The 7,500-nt window shown below is 42.5% G+C and overlaps 1 protein-coding gene across 1 annotated transcript in view; it reads left to right on the top strand.

Annotated features, from left to right (window-relative positions):
- LOC143275493 (solute carrier family 22 member 16-like) overlaps window positions 1-7,500 on the top strand; it is a 27,323-nt gene that overhangs the window by 9,015 nt on the left and 10,808 nt on the right. The window lies entirely within an intron of this gene.

Raw genomic sequence — 7,500 nt, 5'->3', positions numbered from 1 at the left:
TGTCTTGTCTTGTCTTGTCTGGCTGGCTGGCTTGCCGTTGTTGTGAATTGTCTTGTCTTGTCTTGTCTTGTCTTGGCTGGCTGGCTGGCTGGCCGTTCTTGTGAATTGTCTTGTCTTGTCTTGTCTTGGCTGGCTGGCTGGCTGGCTGGCTGGCCGTTGTTGTGAATTGTCTTGTCTTGTCTTGTCTTGTCTGGCTGGCTGGCTGGCTGGCTGGCCGTTGTTGTGAATTGTCTTGTCTTGTCTTGTCTTGTCTTGTCTGGCTGGCTGGCTGGCTGGCCGTTGTTGTGAATTGCCTTGTCTTGTCTTGTCTTGTCTTGTCTGGCTGGCTGGCTGGCTGGCCGTTGTTGTGAATTGTCTTGTCTTGTCTTGTCTTGTCTTGTCTGGCTGGCTGGCCGTTGTTGTGAATTGTCTTGTCTTGTCTTGTCTTGTCTGGCTGGCTGGCTGGCTGGCTGGCTGGCTGGCCGTTGTTGTGAATTGTCTTGTCTTGTCTTGTCTTGTCTTGTCTTGTCTGGCTGGCTGGCTGGCTGGCTGTCTGGCCGTTGTTGTGAAGGAGTGATGGGAGTGAGGCGTACTACTACTAATCATGATTTTAGGACAGACAGATAGATTGTGTGTGATTATGATGATAATGTTGGCAGGTACTTAGTATCCGAGGATACCTATCTACTCTATCTATCTATCAGTCTATCTATTTTTTTTTTATCTACATTAGTATATACATTAGCCACATGACTTGATTTGACTTCTTGTTTCACATATACAATTGGTTTGGAGCGTTGCTTTTGATATGAAGTTATGGCTATGTTGATGATCATGAAAGGCAAAACGAGCTGCGCTGCTTTCATTTGTTCATTACGGCGAACTTGTGATGCTGAAATCCGCTGCCAGAAATGCGTTCGTTTATTTATTTGTAGTCTGTTCATCTAAGATGATGATATTAGACTGAAAATAAATGATATTATTATTATTATTTGGATTATTATCATTTCTATCATCATAATGATGATTGTTATTATTAATTAGAAATCGACATTTCTGTATATTCGAATGAAATGCGAGAAATGCCAGATTTGATGAATGTAGGTCTTTCTTCATTAACACAACATATGAGATTGTTATTAAATGAAATTGTATTGAACATTTGTATTTGTATTTCTTTTTATCACAACAGATTTCTCTGTGTGATATTCGGGCTGCTCTCCCCAGGGAGAGCGCGTCGCTACACTACAGCGCCACCCATTTTTTTTTTTTTCTTTTTCTTTTTGCAATTTTTCCTGCATGCAGTTTTGTTTGTTTTTCCTATCGAAGTGGATTCTTCTACAGAATTTTGCCAGGAACAACCCTTTTGTTGCTGTGGGTTCTTTTACGTGCGCTAAGTGCATGCTGCACACGGGACCTCGGTTTATCGTCTCATCCGAATGACTAGCGTCCATACTACCACTCAAGGTCTAGTGGAGGGGGAGAAAATATCGGCGGCTGAGCCGTGATTCGAACCAACGCGCTCAGATTCTCTTGCTTCCTATGCAGACGCGTTACCTCTAGGCCATCACTCCATGCTAATGGAATTGTATTGACATATCAATAGCAAGTAATGATACCCTTGCCAGCTATTACTCACTTGCAAAACTTTATCCCAGAGAATACCAGAACATAGCTATGTTCTTGAAATCAAACAATTTTGTTTGTATTTAATATTTTGACATGAATGTTTGCTTTCTTTAAAGAAGTTTGTTCGTCTCCTTGAATATTCGAACAGACATACATAAGCAGAATAAAAGGATGCATACAAATGTCTTGAAATAATGAGAGAAAAAAACAACTATTCAAGTTATTATAATTTCGCGGTCTTCTTCTTTTTCTTCGTTCGTGGGCTGCGATTCCCACGTTTACTTGAACACAAGTGTATGACCATTTTTACCCCCGCAATGTAGGCAGCCATACTTCATTTTCAGGTGTTGAGAGGTGGGCTGCTTGCCGGTTATGTTCTTTTTCCATAAACCACCGAACGCTGACATGGATCACGAGATCTTTAACGTGCGTTATGTAGTCTTCTGCTTACGTACACACACGAAGGGGGTTCAGGCACAAGCAGGTCTGCACATATGTTGACCTGAGAGATCGGAAAAATCTCCTCCCTTCAACCACGAGATTCGAACCCGTGACCTTTAACCACTCGGCTTTTGCGCCTGTTGTTAAATCATGATAGTGTTGAAGGTACTACATAAAGCCGTCTGCTCTCTAAGCTGATGATGCTTTCTTTTGTTATTTTATTGGTGTTTTTTTTTCCTCAAGGCCTGACTAAGCGCATTGGGTTACGCTGCTGGTCAGGCATCTGCTTGGCAGATGTAGTGTAGCGTATATGGATTTGAGCGAACGCAGTGACGCCTCCTTGAGCTACTGATACTGATAGTGTCAGACAGTGCCAGCAGTATTGCTACTTCGAACGCCAAAGGGTTAAGAGGGGTTGGGCCTCTCTCTCGCCCTCCACATTGACAGTAACTTTTTTGTCGGCCTGCTAGGAATTAAACACTCCTATGTGACTTGATACAATGGGGTGATATATGCAAATATTTTAAAAGAAAAACAATAATCCATTTTTTTCTGGGTGTTTTTTTTAATGTTCTCTGTTTGGAGCCAGTTTGGATATATCGTTACCCATGTATGATATTCAGTCGTGTTCGACTATGACCATCAGAACAGCAGAGGTGGTAGCTGCTGTCCCGACTATCTGGGCCAGAATTTGATTATAGTGGAGAGTGTCTTGCCCAAGTTATATCCCCACTCTCTTGGCCAAGACGGTTTTAGGACAGTCGGCGTTGGGATGGTTCCCAAAGGGCCAACTAGCCCCCAAAGCCTGCAGCGCTAAGAGCCAGTGCAATTTTGCCTCCCAGTTTGAGAGTCATAGTCCTTCACAAAAGACTAAGCTGTAAATGACTTCCCATCGCAGTGGAGAAACCATTGATGATACAGCTCTCACTTTGCTGTTGGCCCAACTGCAAACTTACGTCAATATGTGATATAAGCTGAGCGTTATCTATAAAATATTATAGATACAGATGTAGATCTTCTTCCTCTCCTGCGTTCCAGCTTCCATACTGCATGGTGATGTTTGTTGCAATGATGAACTCTGCAGTACCATCCACCACACTGCTTCTCCTCAATATCCACTGCAACGGACCAGATTTTTTTTTTTTTTTTTGTTTTGTTTTGTTTTGTTTTGTTTTGTATGGGGAAGGGGGGCAGACAAACCCAATATGATGATGTTCGTCCTTTGGATTCGAAGATGACCATGGATTCAAATATCAGATGGAAGATCGGTGGCTGTGGGTCCGGAGGTGACTGATGAGGCCAGTCCGAGCCCTGAAGTCTCGCTCACATGTGGGGGGGGGGGGGGACCCAAGTGAGTGGGTGCTGTTGTGGCAGTGGATGCTGCTATGGCCTTGCGCATAGCACTGCACGCTTTCGTTGCACCTCGGAATAAACCCTATATGTTCTAAACGATTAAACCCTGTATCATCTATCAAAATAGCATGTTCTTAGTTCTCGACCAAAATGACTGTATATATTTTATGCATTCCTATCGATGAAATCTTTCAAGCAGCAAACGTTTTCAAATTTGACGATCAGCTAGTGCAATGTACGTTCTTTCTATATTTTATCATCCATTCACTAGGAGTCATATTATATATATATATATATATATATATATATATATATATATATATATATATATACATGTCAGAGTGCTAGTTAGTCTCCCGGTGCACTTAGCAGTCAGTCAAGATTATGGTAGTTTCGCAGTTCTTGTTTTTCTTTTCCAGTGTGAAACGCAAATTTTATGGATAGTTTTGTCAATCTGGATATTCTGTTTAACCAAGATGTTTCTGAGCAGACTCTGTTTTTCTCTTCCATTGTAAACGCTTTTTTTTTTTAGGATGGTTCTGTCAATCTGAATGTTCTTTTAACCAAGGTGTATGTGAGTAGACTCTTGTTTTTCTCTTCCAGTGTTAACGCAAATTTTAAGGATGGTTCTGCCTGTGTCTGGATTGAGCAAAGGGCAGTAATCCTGTCCGCTGCCTGTTGTTGCAAGGGAGGTAGCTGATGAACCCCCTCTGCAATGAAATAGGTGTCCGGAACAGGTTGAGTAAAATAAGGTGGGTAAGCTTGAAGTCGCCAGGTTTGGGGGCTTTGGGTATGATGTTCAGGAAACGGGGGATTGTATTGTATGCTTTCGCATCAAGTTGTTATCTTGTATGTGTATACTGAAAGACATGTGACGATGTTCCCAGTTGTTGTTTGTTTTTGTTTTTGTTTTTTGAGGGGGCGGTGGGGGGGGGGGGGGGGGGCATTCTTTTAAACGTTCACGGAAATGTGGAATGAATAGCATCATCATTGACCATCAGAACTGATATTGTGATTGATGAGGAAACAATTCAGCAAGAGTTTTAAATTTTCTTCTTCTTTTTTATTTTTGTTTTTAAGTAAGTCCATTTGCCGTCAGAACGTGCGCAGTAATGAGGATGCAATTCAACATGATGAGATTTTCAAATTTTCTTTTGATTGAGGCCAAGAAATGCCTTTTAATCCCATTTTGATATTTGGAAGTGAGCAAATATGTGAGGATTTGGGAGTAATCGTCTTAATCTTCATCACTATTATTTTTTATTGTATGGAAAAAAAATGTGCCGTGTGACTCTATTTTGAGATTGATGGTAGGCGAATCTGAACTGACTGCACATATTTCATTGGTTAACTCTCTCCATACGAACGGCGAAAAAGACGAGGATGACACCGTTTCACCGCAATTAACATCATCAAAATATCACAAGCGGAAGGCTCTTATACTGAATAGATGTATGCGCAATGTATTCCTACAATGCCAACCCGTATCCAAGGTCTTCCGACTTCCTGTCAGCATGAAGACCCCACCTGTCACAATCGCTCTATCCTTGCGCACAGGCTTCCCAGCCTCTTCTGGCGCAGTCATCACCACTGATAGCTACGCACCGTCTTTATCTGGGGGTAGATCTGTCTGTATAACCCGCCCTGCCTGGTGATTCCTGCCGCAAGGAGAAGAAAGAACTGACTGCTTTTGCTTCCATCCCCTGACTGGGCTGATCCAGCAGGAGTCTTTCACCATTTCAGAGCATGCCTAGTCTTTCACCATTTCAGAGCATCCCCAACCTTTCACCATTTCAGAGCATGCCCAGTCTTTCACCATTTCAGAGCATCCTTTCACCATTTCAGAGCATTCCCAGTCTTTCACCATTTCAGAGCATCACCAGTCTTTCACCATTTCAGAGCATCACCAGTCTTTCACCATTTCACAGCATCCCTAACCTTTCACCGTTTCAGAGCATCCTTTCACCATTTCAGAGCATCCTTTCACCATTTCAGAGCATGCCCAGTCTTTCACCATTTCAGAGCATCCTTTCACCATTTCAGAGCATTCCCAGTCTTTCACCATTTCAGAGCATCCCCAACCTTTCACCATTTCAGAGCATCCTTTCACCATTTCAGAGCATCCCTAGTCTTTCACCATTTCAGAGCATGCCCAGTCTTTCACCATTTCAGAGCATGCCCAGTCTTTCACCATTTCAGAGCATCCCTAGTCTTTCACCATTTCAGAGCATCCTTTCACCATTTCAGAGCATCCTTTCACCATTTCAGAGCATCCCCAACCTTTCACCATTTCAGAGCATCCCCAACCTTTCACCATTTCAGAGCATCCTTTCACCATTTCAGAGCATCCCCAGTCTTTCACCATTTCAGAGCATCCCCAACCTTTCACCATTTCAGAGCATCCTTTCACCATTTCAGAGCATCCCCAGTCTTTCACCATTTCAGAGCATCCCCAGTCTTTCACCATTTCAGAGCATCCCCAGTCTTTCACCATTTCAGAGCAACCTTTCACCATTTCAGAGCATCCTTTCACCATTTCAGAGCATCCCCAACCTTTCACCATTTCAGAGCATCCCCAACCTTTCACCATTTCAGAGCATGCCCAGTCTTTCACCATTTCAGAGCATCCTTTCACCATTTCAGAGCATTCCCAGTCTTTCACCATTTCAGAGTATCCCCAGCAGCATGAAATCCTCTCGGTGAACAGCAAGACGCCACAGGTCCTGCGATGGTTATCCCACGTTTCCTGGATGACCCTAGTTTTCCTACCTGGTGATTGACTATCGCCAGCTGCTAACAATGAGCTGCGTTCAACCAAACCTTCTTCCTCCTCACCTTACCCTTCGAAACACTGAGATAGCTGCAACAAAAACGATTTTGAAAAAAAATTAACTCATTCTACCCCCACAGCTACATGCCTGCTGCAACTCCCCTGGATCAGTACTACGTGAGAGGAGGAGGAATTTGTTTAACTCTTTCCATACGAACGGCGAAAGAGACGACGTTAACAGCGTTTCACCCCAATTACCATCATCAAAATATTGCAAGCGAAAGGCTCTTATACTGAAGACGTGAATATTGACAAAGAATACCACAGTTCTGACAACGGAAGCTAAAGGTTGGGTCATTCAGACACCCACTGGACATCCGAGGGGTCTGTCTAGAGGAGAAGAGAGGACTGGCCGTACTGAGTGAGTTAATGTCCCATCACACATATCGGTGATTGAAGACATTTTGTTAAAGTATTTATGAATACATTTGAGTATTATCGGTTAGAAGGGGTGGGAGATGTGAATGAATGGAGGGTTGGGGGAAACTGGGCAAATGAGGGTGAAATGTGGGTGAAATTTGAGAAAAAAAGAAGAAAACAAATTCTAAATACAATTACATGAAATTACTTAAAGGACTTCGTAAAAGAGAAGTCGTTAAACTGACAAGCGAAACAACTGATAATGAATGCAAAAAGTCAAACACATCAACGTTCTCAGTCACTTGTGAAGACACACTTTCGTGTACATAAAGCTTCATCAAGCTACAGTTAAAAATTATATGCTCAATTGTCAGGTTACTAAAGCATATGCACTTGACATTAGAACAATACTTGGTCCGTAATGAATTTGATAATAGTCGGAGAGCTAAACTCAGAATTGGTCTGCGAATCGTACCAAAGTCTGAGAGAGTCAACTGACGAGGTTTTAGACTTGAACTCAAGCACCTATAAAAGTCTCTTTCTGGGATATTGCTTATTTCCTTGTATGACAATGGGCAATATACTTTTATATTAGCTATATGATTTTTTGCTCCCCTTTTTGCTGTCCTGTCTGCTTGGTCGTTATAAAGGAATCCAGTGTGGGATGGTACCCACTGCGGGAAAAAAAAAAACAATACAACCACCCAGGACAGTTCACTACAACGGCGAAAATCAATGGATGATCGTTGATTTAACTCTCTCCATACGAACGGCGAAAGAGATTACGTTAACAGCGTTTCACCCCAATTATCACCATCAAAATATTACAAGCGGAAGGCTCTTACACTGAAGAGGTGAATGTTGACAAAGAATACCACAATTCTGACGACGGAAGCTAAAGGTTGGGT

This window comes from Babylonia areolata, chromosome 30 (assembly GCF_041734735.1).
Source record: "Babylonia areolata isolate BAREFJ2019XMU chromosome 30, ASM4173473v1, whole genome shotgun sequence".
NCBI classification, from domain to species: domain Eukaryota; kingdom Metazoa; phylum Mollusca; class Gastropoda; order Neogastropoda; family Buccinidae; genus Babylonia; species Babylonia areolata.
The sequence above is the reverse complement of the archived record's forward strand: the minus strand, read 5'-3'. Positions and strand labels throughout refer to the sequence as shown.